The sequence below is a fragment of the Paroedura picta genome, chromosome 6 (assembly GCF_049243985.1).
Source record: "Paroedura picta isolate Pp20150507F chromosome 6, Ppicta_v3.0, whole genome shotgun sequence".
In the NCBI taxonomy this organism is placed as follows: Eukaryota; Metazoa; Chordata; class Lepidosauria; order Squamata; family Gekkonidae; genus Paroedura; species Paroedura picta.
Window position 1 is genome coordinate 55,167,137 of NC_135374.1, and position 13,584 is coordinate 55,180,720.

The window sequence follows — 13,584 nt, forward strand, 5'->3', positions numbered from 1 at the left end:
ATGGACACCTCCAGGCTGGAGTACAGTAACTCCCTCTAGGCAGGGCTATCCTTGAAGTTGCTCTGGAAGCTTCAACTGGTCCAGAATGTAGCTGTGCAGATCCTCACTGGGATCCAGTGGAAAGCCCATATATGACCTTTCCCAGCTACTCTCTGTGGATATGTCAATAAACAGCATCTAGATTGTTCTTTTAATGGATAGCCTGTTTCACTGTCCTTTGTGCAAGGATGTGCAAAAGAAGTATGTGCAAGTCAATGTGCAAAAGAAGAAAGGGACGACAGAGAATGCAGTGGCTGGATGGAGTCACTGAAGCAGTCGGTGTGAACTTAAATGGACTCTGGGGAATGGTAGAGGACAGGAAGGCCTGGAGGATCATTGTCCATGGAGTCGCGATGGGTCGGACGTGACTTCGCACCTAACAACAACAATAGAGTATGTGACAATCTGGCCTGGTAGAACACTGCCAAATTAAATCAGACAGTTCCATGGGGCTTGCAAGATGGAGTTATTGCACCGGGCCTATGGCTGAGGCCTGACATCTGAACCCACTGACCAATCTTTCTGCACTAACCAAACTATACCCCCCATTTAGGGTTATTCTATTATTACCCCCCTTTTCCCCATACAATAGAGACATTTCTATGGACAATATTAATATTTTAATATTATGATGCTTTAAACCTTAATTTAAGTTCTTTAGAATCTTATTTTGTATTTTTAGAATTTGATTTATATTTTACCCTTGTTGTGATCCATCCTGAGTCTGCTGAGATAAGGTGGAATAAAACTATAAATAAATGAATACCCTTACCCCAATAGAAAGCAGGCCCCTTACCCCAATAGAAAGCAGGCATGCTAGAGTGTGAATTCCCCTTCAGATTCACAGTTTGGCCACAACTGTCTCTAGCATTTATACCTTAACTAGGGAGAATAAACTTAATTTCAGATTTTGCTTCATGATAGTTTAACAACAACACAGAGAAGTACAATTATGCCCCTTTTATTGATTCTAAAATAGCAGGTTGCATATGCACACACCAGTGCTTCTCTGTGTGCATATATTAACAAGATAAAAAGAAACATCTTTCTTTGTGCCAAATTGCTTTAACAAAAATTTTGACACATAGTTCCACATAAAAATTTAGCAGATATTTTTGTGCCTATGCAAGTATATTTTGTTGTGGGTTTTGTAATGCTTGAGATACAAATACTATCCATATCATAGACCTTACAAAAGAATATCCATATTTGAAAAAGGATTGATTTCCAAAGAGTTAATACATTACCAGTAGTCTGAATAGCTCAAGACTTCATGTCAGCTTTATATGTGGATCCTGCAACACTAAAAACATTAATTTTTATTCCTTGATCTATAATATGCTGAAACACCCTATCTTATGTCCTAAAAATACTTCTTGTTCTATAGATATCTTCTAAAAAAAGAAATCTACTGAATAACTATTGTTATCAATACCAGTAAAAAAGATACAAAATACAAACCCAAATCCTCACAGCATAATAGACTTTGTCCCATATAAATGCATTATTTAAACTTGGGGAGAGAAGGCCATTAGTGAGTCAGCCCCTACAATCTCACAGAATCTACTCTAAATGTCCAGATATTTCCTGGAGATTGACATCTGGCTAGAATCTATGTTTTCTCTACCTGCTTGGGAGCAGACAATGCATTTTCATACTCTAAGATTCCGTTGACATCTATTCCAAATGTTCATTCCTGCTGGGCAGTGTGTTGCAAATTAATATATGATGCAGGGTGAAAGATAGGTGTTTCTATGTATGCTGACTATATCCTTCAATGTGAGGAGGGGTCTGGCTGTTAACATCCAGACCAATATATTGGGGGGGTCATACCAATATCCACCATTTTCAGCCATGTAGATGTAAGAGTCTTTTCTCAAAAAAGAAAGTAGACTGTCTTCTGATTTAGCTGCAAATTTAGCTTTCAAATTTATTATGGAATGAAAATTCTACTTTCTAAGAAAATTTTACTTTCTTTTCTCTATATCCTTAAAATCAACTTTAGGCATTAAATGGGCTACAATTGGGTTGTAAAAGTCCTCAGAGAGGACTAAACCACTGCTGATTATTTAGGATTTGGAAGGGAATCTTAGAAGTAAAGAAAGATTGAAGATTTTTATTCCAAAGGAGCTTGAAAGCCTAACAAAATATTTAAGATCTAACTCTTGGATCAAGATTTAATGAAACCCTAGATGTTCCTGCCATTTATTGCCCAAGAGTATTACTCTGCCCGGATATGGATAAATAGCCAGGAAAACTTTACAAGAGTCTAATCACATAGCAGGTGAAGGAAATGGAAAGACTAAAGAGCCTGATCTCAATAATAAACAGATTCACCTTTCTTAGTGTAATTATTTATAGGAACAAAGTTAAAAACTGATAATTCCCCAAGCTAATTAATCTTCTTGTAGATTTTCTCAAGCATCTCAGCAATCAAAAATGTTTATGAAGCAAAAATATCAACCGTTTCAGTCTGTTTATAGTCTATATATCTTGCTCCTGGTAAGCAGGCATCCTTAGATAGCGTACCTCACAGGGTGCCTGTTGTGGGGAGAGGAAAGGGAAGGTGATTGTAAGCCCCTCTGAGACTCCTTCTGGTAAAGCAGCGCATGAAAACTAACTCTTCTTCTTCTTCTAAGTCCAGTGCTGGAGATGGAATTTAATATAGAGTCCCCATTAAGGCAGGACATTTTTTATCCTTATCTTTATTCAGGACATTATCTAGTTGTTCATCATGCTCATCTTTTAAAGTCTTTATTAGAGATTTTTACCCCAAAACTAAGGAATCTAGTTTACTTTGTTTAGATAAAGAGGATTTTATAAGATCAAAAATATAGCTTCTCTTCCTGCTTATGGTTGTGAACAAATAAGACCAATCACCTCTTGCCCTTCTACCATTCTTCTTGTTCTTCTACTACTCCTTTCTGTCTCCCATCCCCTTCCCCTTTCCTCCCTTTTCCCACCTTACCTACTTCTTCGTTTATCTTATAATGAAATATCCTTAAGCAAGTGCAGCCAAATTAAATCACTTAATATGGTTAATACTCAAATGCTAAAATATAGAAATTATAGAGGACCTTAAGTCTAAACTTAATGTAAATTCTATTTTTCTAGTTCTTCTTTCTATAAGTAAATTATATATTTTTAAAAAATAGTTAAAAGAATAGTTAAACTAAAATAATCAAATTGTTAAGAAATAAAACTACTGGAAACAGTTAAAATAAAAGTATGAGGAGATAAAACTGGATGGTTAACAGGAGTTAAAATTGAAAGTGAAAAAATAATGGTAAATGGGTTACAACTCAACCTTAAAATAGGCTAATATATATTAATTAATTATAAATTAAAATAACATGAAAGTTAAATCTCAGGCAACACAACTACTTTTCTCAAGGTCAGCATTATCAAAGCAGCAGCTGGAAATTAAAAAAATACAAAAGGAATGCCAGGGAGTTATACTCTACTAGTTGTTAACTCCCTAAGCATAACATAACTCTCTAAAACATAAGATAATTAAATGGCATACAATAGCATACAAATCCTATCTAACCAAAATAATAGAGAAGAAGAAAATAAAGAATATGTATGTAAATGAGAAAACAAAATAAACTCGCATGAAATACTGGAATGCCAGCAACCAGCACCTGAACGGCTTTCAATTGCCTTTCATACTACCAACCATAGTATCCTACCGAGCCAATTCTTAGCACTGGTACTAAGGGGCACTGTATAGCAGTGGGTTGAACCCTATTTGGGAGGTGCATGGTCTCAGAAGTTATTGTTAGGGGATTTCTGCTCTAGCCCAGTGAAAGGTCATCCGGTCCCATTAATCAAAGAAGCTTATGAAAAAAGAACCTCTCTGGGGAGGTGTGTCTGGCCCCCTAACAATCTATCTTCAGGAGACAGTTAAAGACCGGTTTTATTTAGGACTGCATTTGACTAACAGAGTTGATCAAGGCAAGTAAACAAGCCACAAGCCATTAACCAGATGCCCCTCCATCAATTGCACCAACAGAAAAATGGAACCACAATGCAGAAAAACTGGACTGCTGATAGCTGAGTATTGATTGTTAAATTATAAACTGTTGGATACACATTCATTGTTAAATATGTTTTATATTCGAGTCAAGATGTTTATTGTATTGTATTACTTTGTGAAAGTTACAATGTAAATTGTCCTGAGCTAAAAAGGAGGGCAATAAATAAATAATCTTTGTTTCACTGTATATGAGATACTTATAAGCTATCTTAAGTTCTCTAGGCTAGAATGATGGCTAATAAAAGTGTATATACATAAATAATAAAATATGAAGACCCCTTCTGTCAAAGGAAAATTCCTTACTTAGCAGAGGGGAATTGTTGGATTCTACACATCCTGTTCAAGGAGGGTGTGTCCATATAGTAGCAAAGTTGAAGGCCAAGTGATTTGCATATCTTTCCTAGGTGATGATCCTTCATTTAACTGAAGCAACTGCATTTTGTAGCTTCCCCAAAACAATGTGAAATTGGTCTAAGATTCCATTACTGAAGTATTACTACTGTATAGGTATACACATTACAGAACCCTGGTATCTGTTTTATCTTTTGTAACTGTGTGGGATTACATCAGGCTTATTAATTTTCAGAACTGGGTAATGAGTGATCCATTCAACTCATGTTTGTTTGTAACTGAATGTTTATTGCAAAGGGATATCCATGTCTGTCTGGTTATAGCAAAATAAAACAATGCCTACCGATCCCCAGCAGACTAATACTGCGATAAATGTTAGTCTTCAAGATGCCACTGGAGCGTTATTTAACTGAAAGTTAGCCAGTTAATGGTTCCATTATTTTAACTACCCACTAATTATCAGTGATTTATATAGTGTTTAAAGACATTGAAGGGACTTGTAGAGACCACCTTGACCCTGTTTGCCTGCTAGAACTCTTACTTTGGATACTGAAATACCATTTTCCTTAAAAGAATGGCATTTGTAAATTTTTGAAGTATTTCTATGTGGTCCCTATATATCTCCATACCTCAGCATTTGATGCTAAAAAGTAAACAAAAGCATTACTCTTTTGATGTATTTGTCTTTGGGTTCTGGTTCAGCAAATGATTTCCTTATTCAGAGAACCAATGGGAAGAATAGCCTCTCCTCTCTTGTCAGTCTATTTATATAACTTCTCTGTTCTTTCCAGCTGTATTACATGGCCATAAAAAAAAATACAAGCTGAAGGATACTATGTGAATTGTATAATGTGTAATGACATCCATAAATACTTTTGTCAAAGGCTGAACCCATGTTATATCTGAAAAAGGCCTGTATTTTAAATCTGAATGGTTGAAAATGGTATTCCAAAATTGTGGGTTAAATTGCTTTGATTGTTCTAGCAGAAGCAGCCATAATTGAATTACTCTTAAGTTGCACCCTGAGATCTACTGTGGCAATACATAGATAAATTCCTTACATCATACTGATATGTCAAGCAGGAGAATGTATTCCTGACACTTTTTAGAAAAAGACAAATAGCACCAAGCTATGAATAAATCCATGGCATAGTTGTGTTTTGTCAGGTAGACACTTGTATATGATTCCTTGTGATCAACCTTTCTAGATATTTCTTCCATAACTCCATGTTGTTAAAAATCTTTCATCCCAGTGTTACTTTCTCACAGTGGACCACAATTTATTTAAGAAACCAGTATACTTCTTCAGTAAAGGTCCAAATTAAACCAATGGTACTTTTACTCTTGAGTATTAAACATAGTCTGACTTGAAGAATACAGTAGTGAGTGTTCAAAAACAAAAATCTACAATAATGAATTTTGGTATGTATTTTTACTCATCTGATTCCATCCAGGCCAAACATGGAGCTACAGTATTTTAGAAATGCCTGGAGCAACTGATATGCACCAGATTTATATAACAACTCCAGTTAATTCAACATTCTACTGCTTCATTAAATAGTACAAATGTGTGAAACAAGATCCATCACTTTTGGGAACTAAGGGCCTTTCTGCACACCATAAATATAGTGAAATGCTTACCTTCTGCAGACACCATATTTTTGGTATTTAGCACGATGTCACCAATTTCCAGCATCTAAGCAGCAAACCGGTAGCTACATCCTCCATTTTAAAGCACTAGCTGGGGAATTGCATAAAGTGGATTCCAAACTAAAAAGTTGCAAGCTAGAGGAGAGCAACCAGCAGACCACACACCAAGGAAATGTGCGGAGCTGAAGTCATACTATCTCCACCTCCAGTTCCCGCCCTCGCACCCATCTCCCTCTACCTTCCCCCAGGGATGGGTTTTTTGTGGGGAGGGGTTGTTTTATTTGTTTAGAATAGTTTGAGTAGTAAATTATCAGACCTCCTTCTCCATCCCACTAGTAGTGGGGGTTGTTTTTTTTAAAGTGGGTTTTCCGTCATGTTGGGTTTTTATGTCTTTTAACGGGAGGGGGGGTTAACGGGGATTTTAAAAGATGCTGTAACCCACCACAAGCTGACCTGGGAGTGGCGGGGAATAAATAAATAAACAACAACAACAACAAGAAAGCAAACTGCCTGGAGCAACAAATATGTGTTCAATCATGCAGGCAAAGCAAAAAAAAATTTCCCCAGTTTAAATACAAAATAGGCCTCTCCAAAGCCCCCCCCCCAAAAAAAATCAGGAGGCTTGTGCAAAAGCCCAGTTCAGCAGCTTTGGCTGCAGCTCACATGTAAATCAATGGCGCCAATAACTACAATGGGAATTTTGGCTTTTCCGCCTTTCCAGAGGCCTCGAGGTGGGGGTTTGAGATACAGCCTCCAAAATGTCAGGTAGCTCTGGGAGGTTGTTCCCTAACTCTCCTCCAAATTTGAAAAGGATTGGTCCAAGGGGTCGGCTTCTAGGGGCTCCCAAATTGGGTGCCCCAACCCTCGATAGGATAGAATGGAGGGATGGGGCACCCACTTTGGGAGCTCCTGAAAGCTCCTCTTGGACCAATGCTTTTGACATTCAGAGGCAAGTCATGGAAGAGGCTCCCAGAGCTACCCTGAAAATTCTGGAGGCTATGCCTCAAACCCTCACTCCTCCATTCCCCTGGAAAGGCGGATAAGCAGCAATTCCCATTTTAGTCAATGGAGAAAGGGGTTTGGTTGTCTGGCTTGATTGACAGGCAGGAGAGAGTTGCCTGTAAAGCGCATTATTATTATATTTATATTTATACCCCGCCTCCCCCCGAAGGCTCGAGGCGGCTTACATAACCCCGTCCCATTGCTTTTTTTGACTATTATAGTCAACTCAACCTGAGCAGGCATGTGAAGTGTAAGAAGCGTGACAAGGCGGCAGACTGCAGCGAGACAGCAAGAAGGTGAAGAATAGCCGGAGGCGCAATAATCTTTAGCGCTACACCACTCAGCTGGTGTACCACTATTTTTAGCGATGTGCAGAAATGCCCAAAGTGTTCAGAAAGGTGAAGAAGTCCAACCTGTAATGTACAACATAGCCAGTTCTACCAGTTTTTCTTTCGACATTCCATCTTTTTACAAATGCTTTTTCTGTTCCACTTTATATTTCTGGTAAGGTCTTGGAGGAGGAGCTGGCATTATGGCTTAAGTACCACTCAGCCCTTAACACCCACTCAGGGAGGCTGCCCCACCCCTGAGTGCCTCCTCCTCCAACTAGCTTGCCTGTCTGTCCACCAGCCAGCTAATCACCATTCATCCCCCACCCTGACCACCCCTCCTCCTTCCACTTCCCTCTGCTGCAGATCCCTGCTGCGTGAGAGCTGCCCCTGCTGGTGAGTTCCCTGCCTGGGGGCCTTCAGCCTGCAGCCTTTCCAGGTTCTGGGGGGAGGGAGAGGCCATCTGCAGAGTTCTTCCACCACCACCCCAATCTAGTGCTGTTGTATTCCTGAATTCAACGGGCTTTATCCCTAATATATATATAATACACACACATGTGGGGGGATATGCGCACACAGAGACAAAAGTTAAGTAATAGCATCTAGTAAATGTGTGGAATCATAATACACAGCAGGTGCAAAGGGGATTTCAGTGAGACAAAATACCCATTCTGTCTCTAGCTATAACAATGGGAAAGCATCTGAAATCTAAAATCCTTTGATGTTGTTGGAACAGCTAAAGTGGATTAGGATTCCACTGAGTAGGTGTGTATTTTGGCATCCCACACTGCATTAAAGAGGATAAAATTCCAGGAAGCAAGCAACGGCTGTTAGAAAAGTTTGAAAGAGAATTTCTGTATAGATGAAATTTATCACTAATATTTTGCCCCTTGCTGATGGAAAGAAAAGCTGTAGAATGTGTAAGGACACCTTCAGTTTCTAAAATAACATGTTTATAGATGTGTTCTGCCACTTTGAATAAAAAGGCAAGTACCAACTGTTAAGTTATTCTATTATCTATAATCCAGAGGAAACACTGCTATAGGACATTAGAGCCCCATGACAATTATAATGTACAAAAACAGCTTTGTGGGGGCTCTGATTGAAATCAGGGCCGTGGAAATAGGGAACAGGGTCATCTCCTTCTTCATGGAAAGGAAGAGCTGAGCTGGAAAATACATTGGGGGAGGGTAATTTAAAAGCAGTTTCCTGGGAGTAAAGTGGAGTAGACCTGTGTAAGAGTCTGCTTGGGTTAGGATTCCTGTGGAAATAAGTTAAAGTCAAAACAGAAAGCGAAAGACGTCAAACAAAATTAAAGGAGGAAGACCAAGAGAAAGGAAAAAGGCAACACAAATTAAGGACCCAAAAATCTCCAAAAGAGAGCAGGAGGACTGGGGAGAAAAAGGAGGGGACCAAGAAAAAGCATCACAGATGGGGTTGGTGGGCAGGCAGAGAAGCTGAAGGGTGAAGAAAAGTGTTTGAATACATCTTTGAATAAAGATCAGGAAAGGTTTTTGAAAAGAGTCAAAAGGACAGGAGGATGGTGCTTTAGTTAATTAATGATTGAGTCTCCCTTTTCTCTGTTGGATCCCTACTCAAAAAAAGAATTGTCAGGAAAAGAGCCCCCACCCTCAAGATGGCTTGAATCTACTGGCTACTCCTGGCTTTCTCTTTCCAGGTTCAGCGCATCCTGCCGGCTTGGGGTATCCAGTCCCTGGGCCCTCCCAGGGCCATCCCTACTGTCTCCTGAATTCAACCTTCTCTTCCCTCAGGTATAACAAGATCATCTGCACTAGTGTGGGAGAGGGGAGACAGGTAGATTAACAAGGAAGTATCTCTAGACTAAAGGCAAAATTAAATGCCTAGCACTACTGAAGGGAGGGAAAAGCACTAAACATTCAGCAAAGGTGGCTTCACATAATTAAATGTAAAATATCTCTTTTTTAATGCTCAATATAAAACTGATAAATAAGGGGAGAACAACCACAGGGCAAAATAATAATAAGTGCTGTGAAATTACCCACTTTTACTCATTGGTTTGCAAATCACATACTCTGCAATTCTCAGGATAAAATCAGATTTTAAAAAAGATATGCAGAGGACAAGCACAGGATTCGAATTAAAGGAATACCAACTGGAATTCAGTGATAATCAAAAGAAAGGGCCCTAGGCAGAAAGTGGGAGGGTTGTAAAAAAAATGTAAAGGATACAAAGGTACAGTGAATATTGTAATCAGTTTGACAGGGAAAATGCTTGGGGGCAGAAAATTAGCATCTATAGTCCTAAATACAAAGGTTACAATATGCCTTGTACCTTTGTATCCTTTACAAGCATTCTTTATAACACTCATCCTATCTTCTGACCAGGATAAAAGTACTCAGATCTACTGTACTGTATCTGATTCTAGTAAGCTTATACCCTGAAAATCTTGTTGGTCACTGTAACTTAGCCAAACTGTTGTAACTTCTCCAAAGAATTCTATGAATCATTACTTGATGAGGATGCTGACAATTCTCCATCAGACTGTCCAAAGCCACCACCCAGAGCTGTAAAGAATGGGCGGTATAAAAATCCAAATCATAGAATCATAGAGTTGGAAGGGGTCATACAGGCCATCTAGTCTTGTATGGCCTGTAGTCTAGTTTATTTATTTATAAATAAATAAACAAAAGTACAGGCTCCACAGGAAAGGGAATGAAGGTCCACTCCAAAGTGTGGCAAGGAGAATTCCCCAGCGCATCAAGACCTGCTAAGGAACACCATCCTTCAGCATCAAGAATGTCATCAGCACTGGAAAGAACTGGGGAGGGACTACAGCTCAGTGGCAGAGTGTCTATTTTGTACATAGGTGCCAGGCTCAAGTCCCAGCATCTCAAGTCAAATGACCTGGAAGCAGGCAACGTGGAAAAGCCTGGAGAGCTGTTGCCAGTCTGAGCAGACAGCACTGACCACGTGAGAGCGATGGTCTGGCTCATGTGCCTTTTCCAACTTGTTGACAGAAGGGTTAGCCATGTCCTGGAGCAAGCACTGAAGAGCATGATCATGAAACCACTCGTTCAGGTCTCCATGCCTCTGCTGAGTAGGTTTACAATCCAACAGCTGAATCCTGAACCATGCTGTGCTGATATGGTGTTAGTATGCTTTTTCTAAGCCAGAAGCTACAACAGTATGATATTACAACTCGTGACATAATGCCAGTAATTACACCAGCACAAATGTTTAGCATTGGGCTGCCAGGAATTGGCTTAATCCACATTCACACAAACTGTCTCTTCGCCTTAATAAGCCAGTAGCACTCTTTTATCCCATTTCTGTTCTCAGGAGATTTGAGAGGCAGTGGAATTTGCAGGTATTAATCATAGTATGTATTTGCAGCTCTCCTTTTCTCACAGCTTTTCAAATATGTATATTTCTTCCCCATCACAGAAAATATCATCCTGGCCCATCCCCCCACCCCCACCCCGGTGGATCTATTAAGGCTCTAGAGTCTTTCATCACCCCCATTTGAGGGTGTGTGTTTTTTTTTTTAATGCACCCAGACTGTACTAGATAGGTGATGGTAAAACTCATTTTTACTTGCTAAATATGGAGACTATTTGCAAGTTAAGCTAAGCCTGCTTCCTCTATTTATTTTAGGATGTTATTGCATTTAGTTATGTGCATAATAGAACTGCCTAAACTTTAAAGTGACTGTTGTTGAATTGGTTTGTTTTTTTAAAAAACATCAAGCTATCAAAGCAGGAGAGGAGAAAAGGAGAAAATAAAATGGAAATATGGTCAAGACATTTTTAAACTGACATGTGGTGCTACTGCCCTCTGGTGGCTTTTTGAGTACATTCCTTACATCAGCTCCTTTGTCCCTTTTTTCTATAAATAAAATATCACATCTAAAGTTCTTTTCTCAGAGCAAGCCTACAAGACATGTCATAGGCACACACAACTTAACCCTAACCCATCACACTCTGAAACAAAAATTATTTTTAGAAAATGGGATTTTTTTGCAATTCTAAATATGTATACTATAAGAATGCTACTCAAGAGTATTTAGTGGGACTCACTCCTAGGAAATATTTGATGGATGGCAATGACATTCTCTTAAGCTACATTTTCTCTACTGAATGGCACATTCTTTTGTATACCCTTGATTCTAGAATCCAATTACGTTGTATAGCTACAAAAGCCTTGGTTTAGGTAGCTCTTGCTAATAATGAGAAGATGAGTGTAACGGAATTAGGTTGCAACCTGATACACACAACAATAAGTCCCATTGACTTCACAGGGACTTCTAACATCTTTAAGATGGGGCTGGTTAGTTCAGTCAATGAGTAATGTGTGTGATGAGTAATGTGTGCCCTTTCTGCTAGTGCTTATGTGCCACAATCCAAGAGTTTTATGCATGCAAGGAAACCACACACAGAACTGGGGATTTCCCTATAATTTTTCATCATTGAGTTCCCACATCTCATGTGTCAAGGCAATGTTATAACAAACCTTTAAACAAGTAGGGTATACTAGGGGATATGCAGTCTTGTACTAATCATTATGAAAGTTTCCCATTAAATCAAAATTATTTCCTATTTCTAGAATCAATGGAAGCCTCCTAATCTAACATTTTGGCATTTTCCGGATAGCAAGAGTGGAAAGAGCAGCAAATAAGCGGTGGCAGGATCACCTGCAGTCATAGGCATGAAAGCAACCTTGCTCAACTAGAACTGTTCCTTCGAAACTGAATCGTATGGATTGGGTGCTCCCCCCCCCCCCCATGCTTGCCATTTCCGGTTTCTGTCAGTAACTGTATTTCTTTACTGACACAAAGAAGGTTTGTGTCCTAGTTACCTGAGCTGTTCTGTTATCTGGGGCTCCAGGGAAACTGTTTGACTTGCATTGTCAGTGGTCAGACCCTCCTCACTTTGAGGGGCAGTGTTCCTACAAACACCCTTTGTCAACTTTTATTGCACCCTGCCATTATATTGCTCTCCAATCATATCCCTGTGCTGGAAATGTATGTCAGTTTCATCAAGGCTGGACAGCAAAATCTCTACTCACCAGCCAGATGGCATACTTTCCAGGAGCAGCCTGGATTCCTCAGGTGACATTATTATGGGTACTTAACCACTGACTTTTCTGTCCCTGATATAGAAAAAATGTCCATCTGCAGGTCAATGGCACACCTGAGGAAGTTACTAATCTTGTCATCCATTAAATGCTTATTCCTTCCTGCCACAACTACAGAACTCCATTAGTCATGATTGACATACCTACTGCACCCAGTCCATTTGTCATCCTCTAATGTGGCGCAGAGTGGTAAGGCAGCCGTCTGAAAGCTTTGCCCATGAGGCTGGGAGTTCAATCCCAGCAGCCGGCTCAAGGTTGACTCAGCCTTCCATCCTTCCGAGGTCGGTAAAATGAGTACCCAGCTTGCTGGGGGGTAAACGGTAATGACTGGGGAAGGCACTGGCAAACCACCCCGTATTGAGTCTGCCAAGAAAACGCTAGAGGGCGTCACCCCAAGGGTCAGACATGACTCGGTGCTTGCACAGGGGACACCTTTACCTTTACCTTTTAATCCCAGGGTTACAGAGCTTCTTGTGGCACAGAGTGGTAAGGCAGCCGTCTGACAGCTTTGCCCATGAGGCTGGGAGTTCAATCCCAGCAGCCGGCTCAAGGTTGATTCAGCCTTCCATCCTTCCGAGGTCGGTAAAATGAGTACCCAGCTTGCTGGGGGGTAAACGGTAATGACTGGGGAAGGCACTGGCAAACCACCCCGTATTGAGTCTGCCAAGAAAACGCTAGAGGGCGTCACCCCAAGGGTCAGACATGACTCGGTGCTTGCACAGGGGATACCTTTACCTTAATCCCAGGGTCATCAAGGCATTTCCATTTTTGGTCTAATTCAGGTGATGTAAAACAAAAAGGGAACACAACACAACCTGAGAAAACCAGCCAGGAACCCAAACCACTAGGGACTGGTGATTTGGTTCAGCTAAACTGAAAAGTGCTGATTTGGGTACTTTCTGGATCTAACCCATCCCTGCTATTTAAACAGGCCAGACTGGCCAATTTAAAGACAAGGGGAGGAAGAACCCACTAAGCAGCTTGGAAGGAAGGCATTTAAAGGGCCCACCAAGCAGCCTTTTAAATGCCTCCCTTGCTTTCTCAGGCAGAGAGTGCTGA

The 13,584-nt window shown here is 40.1% G+C and overlaps 1 long non-coding RNA gene across 3 annotated transcripts in view; it reads right to left on the reverse strand.

Moving 5' to 3' along the window:
• Positions 1–13,584, reverse strand: part of LOC143839849 (uncharacterized) — a 62,439-nt gene that overhangs the window by 15,620 nt on the left and 33,235 nt on the right. The gene's annotated exons all lie outside the window — the stretch shown is intronic.